The sequence below is a fragment of the Taudactylus pleione genome, unplaced genomic scaffold (genome assembly GCF_031769625.1).
Source record: "Taudactylus pleione unplaced genomic scaffold, aTauple2 ptg000065l, whole genome shotgun sequence".
In the NCBI taxonomy this organism is placed as follows: Eukaryota; Metazoa; Chordata; class Amphibia; order Anura; family Myobatrachidae; genus Taudactylus; species Taudactylus pleione.
Genome location: NW_028284467.1, coordinates 1,444,957 through 1,456,716, shown reverse-complemented (window position 1 = coordinate 1,456,716; position 11,760 = coordinate 1,444,957). Strand labels below are relative to the sequence as shown.

At 46.6% G+C, this 11,760-nt stretch overlaps 1 long non-coding RNA gene across 1 annotated transcript in view; it reads left to right on the top strand.

Annotated features, from left to right (window-relative positions):
- The first annotated feature begins 1,927 nt into the window (after positions 1-1,927).
- Positions 1,928-11,760, top strand: part of LOC148534607 (uncharacterized) — a 76,184-nt gene continuing 66,351 nt past the window's right edge. Inside the window, exon 1 of the long non-coding RNA XR_015877207.1 lies at positions 1,928-2,064. This is a non-coding gene — a long non-coding RNA (uncharacterized LOC148534607). The remainder of the gene's footprint in view (positions 2,065-11,760) is intronic.

Below are 11,760 nucleotides of genomic sequence, written 5' to 3'. Positions count from 1 at the left end.
AGAGAGCTTTCGGCTCTAACAGAGCCGAAAGCTCTCCCACTGACACTTGTGATGTCCCACTGACTTGTGATGTCAATGGGGCCGGCCCCAGACGGTAGGCGTTCCCATGGGAACGCCTCCGTCTGGGCAGCCACACCCCCGGCCCGCCCACCAAAGGGGGCGTGCTGTCACTCAACATCAACAGCACGCCCCCTTTGGTACGAGACCCGGAGCGGTGGGCCACCATCGACCCGTTTGCGAGCGCATAGCGCTCGCGAGCGGGTCTGAATCAGGTCCAGAATTGTTATTTATTGCAGGAACTGCAGTTCTTTGTATTTTATACATTGTTGTTATTTGATATTCTGATTAAAACAGGTAACAGCTGAACATTTATGGTTGTCACATTTTTCTAGTGGTCCCAGGCGCAGACACATATATATTTTCTATATCGTCTGTACACACTGGCTGATGAACGATGAACACACGATATACCAGCCGTTCAATTGAACGTCCGATATATCTGCCAGTGTGTTCCCAGCATTGCACAACATTTTATTACACTCTTCTCTCTCCTTAATCTCTCCCACATAACACCATAAGATTATCTACACCCCACTAAGTTCTACCTTACAGACAAAGCACATCATTCACCAGGGGCATTTTAAGAGGGGGCCCGTGTGCAGTCTCCTTTTAGGCCCCCTCCTCTCTGTCAACGCAGTAGATTCTGGCTTAATGCTAACATCTACTGCGCATGCGTGGGTATCCGGGAAAATGGTGCCTGCGCCTTTTTCCCGGGGACATCTTTTCTGCACATGCGCGAGTCACTGGGAAAATGGGCGCCGACATTTTCCCTGTGATTTTTTTTTCTGCTCTGCAGTGCCAAACCGCTGCAGAGCAGCACACCAGAGTTTATGGAAAGTTAAGTAGAACTAAATATGGGTGCAGGGTGTGTGGTGCGAGCCCCCCTGCACTCATTATAAATACGCGCCTGTCATTCACTGGAAAGGGTAATGTAATGCCAACTGTCGGGATGCCTCCTGTCACAATACCGACAGTGGCATCCCGATGGGGATCGGGTAAGTAAACTTACCCTCCCCCTATTACCACCTACCCTCCCTTCTTGTAGCCTAACCCTAACCCTCCCCGCCCCGTACCCTAACCCTTCCTATTAGTGCCTAAACCTAAGTTTCCCCCCTTCATACCTGACCATAACCCTCCCCACTAGGGATGCCTAGCACTAACCACCCCCCCAAAAAAAAAACTCTCCCCACTACACTGCCTATACCTAACTCTCCCCCCCCTCCCGTGGCTGACACAAAGGGCGCCCCGGCTTACCTTTGTTCGGACTGTCGTCCTCCTAAATTCCAGCATCAGGATTAAGATATGCGTCGGTATTTTGACGCCTATCTTAAGTCCCTTGTCGGGCTTCCAGCATCCCCATTCACTATACCTCCACATACATGTCACTATACCTCCACATACAATAAACAGGCAGTCTTAAAGCCAGCCAAATTTTAACAATCCCTTAAACTATCTGCTAAAGCAGAGGACAGGAACACTCCCCATTGCCCAAATTTCATGGGGAGAAAAAACTGCGAGTGAAAACCAATTAAAATAAAAAAAACTTACTTGTACCAACTCATTTCCATTTCAGTAGGCTCCTCCTCAGGCAGCTGAGCAACTCTGCTTAAAATTTATGTGGGTAGGGGCGGGGCTTAGAGCACCAGATGTGATGGGCATGGCTTCAAGTAAGGGGGGTGAATAGGCAGAGCTTCAGGAGGACAGAGGAGTCGGGCTGTGCTTAGCTAGACTGGAGATGGTGCTTCTGAGTTGCAGGTGAGTCGGCGGGCTATGGTTGACTGGGGGCGGGGCTTAAGGCAGCCGTGTGTGTGGGCGGAGCTTTGGGAATATGGCAGAGCAGGTCAGTGATTCATTCTCTGCAATTGAATTGACTGGGCTTTCGAGAGTGAATGTGGCAGAGGCTGCAGTGTGGGGTGGGAGAGCGAGATAACTGCAGAAACTAATGCCCCTAGGCATTCCAGTCGCTATCCACTTGATCAGACACTGCTGTGAGCCTAAACAGACGTGAGTACTGTAAAGCAACTTGTTCATGGGCCTCGTGAGGGAAGGGGGTTTGTCCCTTACCCCCCACCACCATCTTAATCCAACTCTGTGAACGATATATGTGCCCATTTGTTGTGAGTGCATTGAGCTCTATACAATATAATTTCAACAACTGTAGGGTTGCAATGTAAAAAGAATCTCATGTCATAGCACTGCCTAATTGTCATTAGTCTCACCCACTTTCACTAGTTTGTGCAGATATCTTAAATTGTTATATTTTTGTAGTATTAAAAAAACTACAGGAAGTTCAAAATAGTACTCATATATAAAGGCGCACATCCACTAGCAGATATTAATGGACGACTGAATGATAACAACATCGTTATTGTACAGTTATCAATTAATCGTGCATGAACCGGGTACTAAAATGTTGAAAACAACCAGCGATGCGCGCTCCCGCTGGTTGTTTTCGACATCAGTCATCGCCCGAACATGCCAGTCAATCTGCCGATAACGACAGATTGACCATGTTCGGGGATGATGGAGGGTGCCTACACTGAACGACTAATCTTTCAGCGTAGGCACTGCAGGGGATTTGGAACAATGGTACGACTACGATGACGTAATCGTACTGTGGGCCTGATTCAGACCCGCTCGCGAGCGCTGAGCGCTCGCAAGCGGGTCGATGTCGGCCAAGTGCGAATGCGCACGAGGGAGCCGGCTCCGTCGTGCGCATGCGCGAGACCCGCATAGCGATGGGCAAACCATCGCTATGGGTCTCGCTACAAAGGGGGCATGCTGTCGATGTTGAGTGACAGCACGCCCCCTTTGAAGGGCGTGCCAGGGGCGTTGCTGTCGAGACAGAGGCGTTCCCATGGGAACGCCTACCGTCTGGGGCCGGTCCCACTGACATCTCGTCGCAAGCCCGATGGTCGCGATGGTCTTGACCATCGCGACCATCTTTTTGGCCGCTCGCTATAGCTGTGGGTGGTCACCCACGGTTATGCGAGTGGCCAGGAGGCCGCTCTAAAAAAATAGAGGGAGGGCACTGATTCAGAGCGAGCGCTCTGGCCCTGATTCAGAGCCGGACGCTCTGACAGAGCGCTCGCTCTGAATCAGGGCCGTCCCTCCTCCTTTTTGGAGCGGCCTCCTTGCCACTCACATAGCTGTGGGTGACCACCCACAGCTATAGCGAGCGGCCAAAATGATGATCGCGATGGTCAAGATCATCGCGACCATCGGGCTTGCGACGAGACCCTTGCAGAGCCAAAAGCAAGCCCTGGAGTGCTTTTGGCTCTATCAGAGCCAAAAGCACTCCCACTGACATCACTAGTGATGTCAGTGGGGCCGGCCCCAGATGGTAGGCGTTCCCATGGGAATGCCTCCGTCTGGCCAGCCAAGTCCCCGGCACGCCCACCAAAGGGGGCGTGCTGTCAATCACCATCGACAGCATACCCCCTTTGGTGCGAGACCCATTACGACGGCTTGGCCGTCGTTATTCGGGCCTTGCACATGCGCATGCTCTGAATCAGGCCGTCTTCCCTGGGTTGCGTAGAGGATACGCACCTTAAGTCTGAGTGTCCATGAGAGGATCTAAGTGACTAGTGATATAATTCCAGAAATTCATAAAATGATCAGTTACTTTATACCTTGTGCAGTGGATACTAAGGCCCTGATTCAGATTTGGGAATGGAGTAAGAAATAGCATATAACTGTGAACCTGGACAAACCATGCTGCAATGCAAGGAGTGCAAATACATACATTTATATTTTTTGCATGCATGCTAAATACTGACTGCTTTTGCATGTAGCCCCCAAATGCTGGACAGCTTTATTTTTACACTGCAATTTAGATTTCAGTTTGGACACACCCCTCCCAAATCTAATCTCTCTGCACATGTTACATCTGCCCCACCTGCAGTGCAGCATGGTTTTACCAAGATGCACAATTACTTGCTCTTTCTTACGCTATACCCAACTCTGAATCAGGCCCTAAGTAAGCAGGGATTATGAGAAGCTGAAGGTGCATCTGAAGACCTGTCCAGAGTATGGAGGCTACTATAATTCACTTCAGGTGAGTACCAGAGCCGTAACTAGACTTTTTGGTGCCCTGTGCCTGAAAGAGCATTGGCGCTCCCCTCTTTTTTCTAAGGTACATAATACACCCAAAAAAGGGCCATGGCTTCATGGGGAAGGGCCAGGGAAGAGATAGGAGATGCCAGAAGATGCTGTGGATGAAATAAAAGGAAGCTGCAAGCAAGAATGATAATAAACAGAAATTTGACAGGCCCAAACAGCGCCCCCTGACCTGTGGTGCCCTGTGCTATGGCACCGGCCGCACTACCATTGCTACGGCCCTGGTGAATAAGGGTATATTTTTTCCATGAAAAAAGCATTGGTGGTGATCACTTGACGCTCAATAAAGTGGACTTGTCACCTACACAGTTGAGGCTGCTAATTGTGGGTTAAGTTAGCTTCATAAAATCTCACTACGAACCTGTCACACAGGGCCGTCTCTTCCATTGGGCTTTTTGGGCAGCTGCCCAAGGGCCTGATAGCTCCAAGGGGCCCGCCAGCCCCAGAGAAATAAAATTGTGAGAGATAAAGTACTAACCAATCAGCTTCCAATTTACATTTTGCAGGCTGTGTTTATAAAATGATAATTGGGAGCTGATTGGTTGGTAATTTATTTTTTACAATTTTGTCTCTCTCCCAGCTTTGATACATAGGCCCCAAAAGCTGCCCAGTTTTTGTGCAAGATCACCTTGTATTTTCCCTGCATAGTATAAGTTACAGTAGGTGTGGGAAGATGAGCTGCTCAGCAATATTTGTGCAGTTCTAAAAAAAAATCCTTACTTTAAGGCCTGAGTTGTGTTGCAAAAAAGTACATGGGGAAGCTGTAGTAGAATATTGGCAGGAGACACATAGATTGTCTAAGCCAATATTAGATCATATCTTTGTCAAAAAGGACCTTTTTCTAATGACAAAGTGTTGTGGATTTTCCCTCCATTATGTTACTGCCAATACGATCATCTCTTTTCTCTTGTGCCTCAATAATATTCATAGCATGTAATCCTAAAAGTCAAGGTCATTCCAAGAAGTCATTCTGTCATTGTATCCTTAATCCTAAATCATTGCTTATAAAAAGAATACAGAGAAAAACCAACAGCAAAGCTTTCGCCGATTACCAAAATCCTCCTCTTCTCATCTGGTGTCTGTAGGAGCTATTACAGACAGATTTTTAGAATTACATTAAGATAATGACATCAGAACATCTATTTGATGTGTATTGGGAATTGAGTATAAAAGAAAGAGTAACATGCATGACTGTGTCTTATTGAATATGTATCCTGCTAATTGATCTATTATCTGTGCAGACAAGACCAATTCATATTAAAGAATACATTACTAGCTTGTCAGAGCAAACAATTACATGTGTCACAAGTTAATTAGAAAATAATTTTACTCTCGAAGATTTGTCTATGGCAAAAGAAAAAGAGGTACATAATTTAGCACAAAATATATTGTAGAATGACATAAATACAAACTACATTTTGAAGTAATAACACCTTGAGTCTTTTAAGTCTTCAAACACAGAGCATCCGACTGAGTCTTGTTTTCTTTCCTCGCTGTGTATCCTAGCGGGATATAGTCAGCATCACGGCGTGCCGGGTGCCGACGGTCAAAATACCGGCGCCAAAATACTGAGCACTGGCATCCCGAAGGTAAGTATCAGGGGTTAGGGGGAGGGTTAGGTTTAGGCACCAGGAAGGTGGAGGTTAGGGTTAGGCACCAGGGAGGGGGAGGTTAGGCACTAAGGGGGGGGGGTTTGGGTCAGGCCTCAGGTGACGACTCCAGGAAGTTGATGGTGAGAGATAAAAATAATGAGTGAATGAAAGAACAATAGAGAGGAAGAATGAGAAAAAGACAGAGAGAGAATGAAAGAAAAAAAATGAGAAATGACGAAAGAATGAGAAAAAATAATAAGGAACGAGAGAAAGAAAGAATGTGAAAGAGAAAGAGGACGGAATGTACGAAGGGCACAAATGTTATCTGACATTCGGCGAGAGAGAGAGAGAGAGAGAGAGAGAGAGAGAGAGAGAGAGAGAGAGAGAGAATGATAGAAGTAAGAATGAGAGAAAGAAAGAATGTGAAAGAAAGAAAGAACATAAAGGTTAAATGTAATAGCATGATATAGAATACAAAATGTTGACATTTCATTGACTTATATGTTTAATAAAATGAGTGAAATAAATAATAAACATAAAATAACTGACTGACAAGGAAATGTTCAAAATAAATTTTGCTGTTTCACAAATGTTTAAAGGAGATGCATTCACCATGAACCCATATGCAAATCACTCTATTAAAAGGCCCTGAATAGGGAGGAAGGCACTTAATGACACTGAGGATGTCACCGCCTCCACAGCACTTAATGCTCTTTCCTTCTTCTCCCAGCCAAACTCTGTCAAAGTGACTGATCGACATTTAACCCAAAGGGTACACCTCCTTAAGTAGATAAAAACATGATTATTGCTCTAGCGGTTACATTACATGTTTCTCTTCATAGAAAGATGTTAGAAAAGTTAAACAATCAAGAAGAAAGCGTTAAAAACATCAGAACTTTTAATGTGTTTACACTTCATTATATAAACATTAACATGGCTAAGCAGTTTACAAATACATCGTACACACCTAAAAATATAAAACACATCTGTTATTGATATAGCAGTCAGACTCCCACAGTAACAGCTTCAGCCGCCTGTAAATTCACAGAGCAAGCGATCCGTGGAGGAGGAAGCATTTGATTCAATAGTCCGTCTGCCGCCTCCTTCATTTAACAAACAACAGAAAAAAGAACAACTTAATTATAGCGATATAGACAATTACAGCCTATTACGTCTGCTTTCAAGAGGATTCTTGAGTGTCTGTGAACATTTGTTGCTAATCAATCAGAAAAATAACATAAAAAGTTAGTCTTAAAGAAGTAGTTAAAAACCACTGTTTGTTTTAATTGCTTAAACTTGCTTTTCAGTTTGTCATTGTATATGATTATGCATATGATTCCCAACCGCTCATATTCATATTGCAATATATAAGTCATACGCTATGAGTAAAATTACTGTACGCAGTGGTGTATCTATAATGGGTGCAGTGTGTGCGGGGCCCCGCACCGCACACACTGCACCCATATTATTTTAAACTTACCTGTCCGTGGCCCCGCGTCAGCGCTGCTCGGAACACCAGAAAATGGCCGCTGTGGCCATTTTTCCGGTGTTCTGTGCATGTGCAGTAGACTCCGGGCACACTCTAGTGCCAGGAGTCTACTAAGGCTCCGGTGGCTGGCTAGCCGCATCAGCCGGCTGCCGGCCACCGGGGAGAGAGGAGGGGGCCCCGCACGGGAAATGCACACGGGCCCCTTCCTCTCTTAAGACGCCCCTGACTGTACGTCTCAATTTCAGCAAGTGCCAAGGATTTCTGCTAAGGTATGAGTCTGAGTAGTATGATGGCAGCGTTTGTAAAGTAGCATAAGGTAAGGGGTAAATTTACTAAAGTGTGAGTTTTTATAAGTGAGTTTTAAAAGAGATGTTGAATAGCAACCAATCAGATTCTACTAAACATTTAACTAGCACCTTCTAGAAGATAATAGCTAGAATCTGATTAGTTGCTATGGGCAACATCTCCACTTCTAAAAACTCTCACTTTAGTAAATTTACCAGTAAAGTTCTGATTCGGAGACACACACACAATGCTGATGTTTTTGCAAATGGATGATGTTTTAATTAAGGGAATGTGTCAGAGTCGTAGAGCGCATGCGTCACGATGGATTACCACTGTCGCTTGCAATCAGGATTTATTTGAAATGTAATTAACAGGCAGGGACCCTTTGTGGTTGGCAATGGGAGGTGGCGACTCAAACGCAGGCGTGTCATGACCATTTTTGGGACGTGTCTCAGCTTGCGACGGCGATCCAGTACTTTATTGCAAAGGCTCGAGGGACTCAGTTACAACTGTCTTTTTGTGCGACCATAGAGTGACTCAGAATTTTGATAATCAACTGATCTGCATCCGATGCTGCGTCAGTTTGTACACAATCGGTTGGATTTGCGAAGCCATCCATGGGTAAATTAATACAAATCCCGGCGGCTGTCACATTTGAATATTTTCACACAGTCGTTGCATACGAAGACTAAGTTGCAACAGGATTTACCTCCATCTCTAAATCAGGCCCTAAGATTGCACAGTATGGGCCCGGGTAATCAGTACCCGCTCCCCCCCCTCTCTCGGCGCCCCTTTACCTTGAAATTAATCAGAATAATTGTATTTCTTATACATTTTAGATGTTACAAATTAAGGATCTTGTGAGGATACCGGGTGACCTGGGTATCCTGGGGTTCAGGGATCACACAGTGGAGCGGGAATGATGAACTTTATTCATGGAGACACAGAAATCCAGCAAACAGTAAGCAGGGTTATATCATTACAGTCCACTCATCAGCAAAGTCCTTTCCAGCTGCTCTATATCTCCTCCCTACCTGGACAGCAATGGCAGCTGTAGCAGAGCACACAGAGCTGCTATATATCTGAAGACACTGAGAGGGAACAACACCCCAAACTCCAGAGTCACACTGTACTCACACACTATCCCACAATTCCCCTTGCTGCACCACCCTACTTCCCTCTCTCTCTCTCATTGGTGGGCCCAGCTGTCAGTCTTTCCAGAGAGGAAGGCTTTGTAACAGAAACACTCCCTTGCTGATGGCTGCTGACAAACTTCCTGTATGAGACACGCAGACTGAGGGCTTCAATTTAAGAACACAGAAATGGGTCATGGGGTTAACTCTTTTCAACATGCAGGCAAGTCCTAGAAGTCCTTTTCCCTTGCCTCCTCACAGATCTGATATAGATTAGGATGTAAAAGCTTACTATTAAGCGCAAAATGTACTTTGCATCACTGCTCATGCACACTAGCTAATCCCTATGAAGAGTTTGAGGGGCGCAGCTAGCGGAGGAGCGGGCAGCCCCAGTTGAATGAGGAGGGCACCAGCAGGGGAGCTGTGACCACAGTGTGAAGAGAGAGATGAGTAGCAGAGGATGAAATGAAAGGTCATTCTTCAGATCAGCGGCACTGACAGCAGCTGTTTCTAGATAATTGAGCTGACTCAGTGTGACACAGTGTGGCACACAGTTACAGAATGCAGAGAGAAAGGAGGAGGGGCCGTGCACAGTGAGTCATCCAGCTGAGGAGTCTGCTTGATTGGACCATTGTGAGAGACCCTCAGCCTGCTCCCACTGTAAGTGACATGTATTTTATAAACTGGTGATGGGCAGGGATTGTACAAAAGGGGAATGTGCATGATTCTTGTGGCTGCACTGAGTCTTTGCTCCAGGTGACAGAAAGTCTAGCTTCACCCCTAGTCAGTGGTATCTTATGGTCAGGGCCGGCCCGACCTATACGCCGGGTATGCGGCCGTGTAGAGCACCAGACTGAGGAGGGCGCCGCAGCAGTCACCCGGCCGGAGGCTCGAGACCCTGCTGGATGGGAAGGAGGGACCGCTCTCCACCCCTCTCATCTATAGAGCGATGAAGAGATCGGATTGCCAAAGTGATGATCCGCGGCCAATCACTTTGGTAATCCAATCCGAGCAGTGCTGGCTGCACTGAGACCTACGCGGGAAGGGGCAGGGCCGGGTGATGGGTCATGTGCCTCCAGGCAGACTGTGTCACTGTGACACAGCTGCCTGCGCAGGTGCACTGCAGTGCTCAGGAGGGCGCCCATCGACGTCACTGCCAGCCAGACCTGTTCCCCTGCCTTCAGTCCTCTGCTGCCGCTGTTGGAGCCATCAGGTAAGTCTGAGTAAGGTGCTGTGATGGAGGGGTGCTGTGATGGAGGGGGACTGTAATGGAGGGGCTGTGATGGAGGTGACTGTGATGAGGGAGAAAGAGAGGGGCTATGTTGAGGGACTGTCGGCCCAACAGGCAAATGTATCGACTGAGTGTACATATTAAAGCGATGTAATGAACAACAGAACAATTCCTCGTTCCGTCCTTCATTATCTGCAACGGCGCTGCATGCGATATTTTCAGGTTGGCCAAGCAGTACGGCCCACAAGACAATATGGCATGCAACTGTGGGAGGGTGTGGATTGAGCGTACACACTGTGCGATTTGGCCGGAAACGACATATCGTGCCGACGTCGTCCCAATGTGTACCCAGCTTTAGGCTTGCAACTCTTTTTAATGGAAAAGGTAGGCACAGGGAGGGAAGGGCATTTTTCTCGCATTACATACTATGTGCAAAATCCATGCTAATGATAGCTGATCATCTGCACGGACTTTGTTAGCTTGAAAAAACAATAATTATTTTTAAATAAAATATATGTATTCCTGACCCCCAAAAACAGTTTCCAGCGCTGATGTTTAGGCTGGTATTGGCAAAATCGGGGCGGAGGGAAGTAAAAAGCCTGGGGTCCCACTATAGCATGGAAACCAGCAGCACTAGATACAGAACTACTCTGGTATTTTTTTTAATGCCAGTGACAATACTAGGGGGGTGCAGTCAACACCAGGTGACACCATCCGAGGGGGTGACACCCAAATTGCAGAGCTGCTATGCTATTTGGGTGTCAGCCCGCGGATAGTGTCACAGAGCGGTCAGTAGCGGTGATCCATTACGCACACCCTTGTGTCCAGAGAGGCTGAAGGGTTCCCATCAGCTCCCAGAGTGCTGGGCAAGTGTGATGTCAACGGGAGCGTGACACGTTTTTATGCCCCCAAAATGGGACAACTCAGGCGGCATGGCCTTGCATGTGTGCCAAAGGCACACACAGGGGGTCAAGGGGTTGCCACACCAGGTGTCACCACCCGGTGTGAGGCCTCTTTTTAATGCATACAGTAGTACAAAAGTGGATTTGCTTAATAAACTATTCAATTACTTATAATCTGGAACATGTCCGTATATTATAAAAGTTTAGCTTTCTTCACGGGGACAGTTTTTACTGCCAGATATCATTCAGCAAATTTGATTGACAACATAAGAACTCTGCCTTTTAATCCTTTGCATTTACTGATTGCACAGTATTTTCGTCTCACAGGTGCCAGCAAGCAGATACCTGTGCCTGTAACAATGATTTGCATTGTGATGTGAACAAAGAGTATAGAACAGACATTGCTGATTCCACAAAATCATTGCTGCAATTTTGCCGGCCCCCCTTCAGCATCAGCACAATAGAGCCTGCCTCCCAACTGTCCTGATACCTAGGGCTGTGAAGGTTTGGCCATTACACAGAAGTGAATATTTGGGTATATCGGAGAGGGGTTTATGCAAATCGGAGAGGGGTTATTATGTTTTGATTTTGAATTAAAAAATGTTGGGAGTTATGGCCTTCTGTAAAATTAAAGCTATCAGTGAGGCCCTTAATTAGTTGAATCTTGGGCATTTTTAGTAATTGTTAATTAGCTCATGCACATAACCTGCGTTCATAACCTGCATTCAGCACCCCTCCTCCACTTATTTAACTTAACAAAAAAACATTAGGATCCGGAGCGGCTCTTGCTGGATGTGCGACCTACAACCCGACCTTCTGCGCACGTGCGGCTGCCAACTGTGCTCTTTCTCCTCATCCACCCTACATAGTGGTATTGCTCATAAGTATCTCCGACATAACAGGGGTGCATCCTGCCACCCTTCGCATGCATGCTGGCGTTAGTTACGCC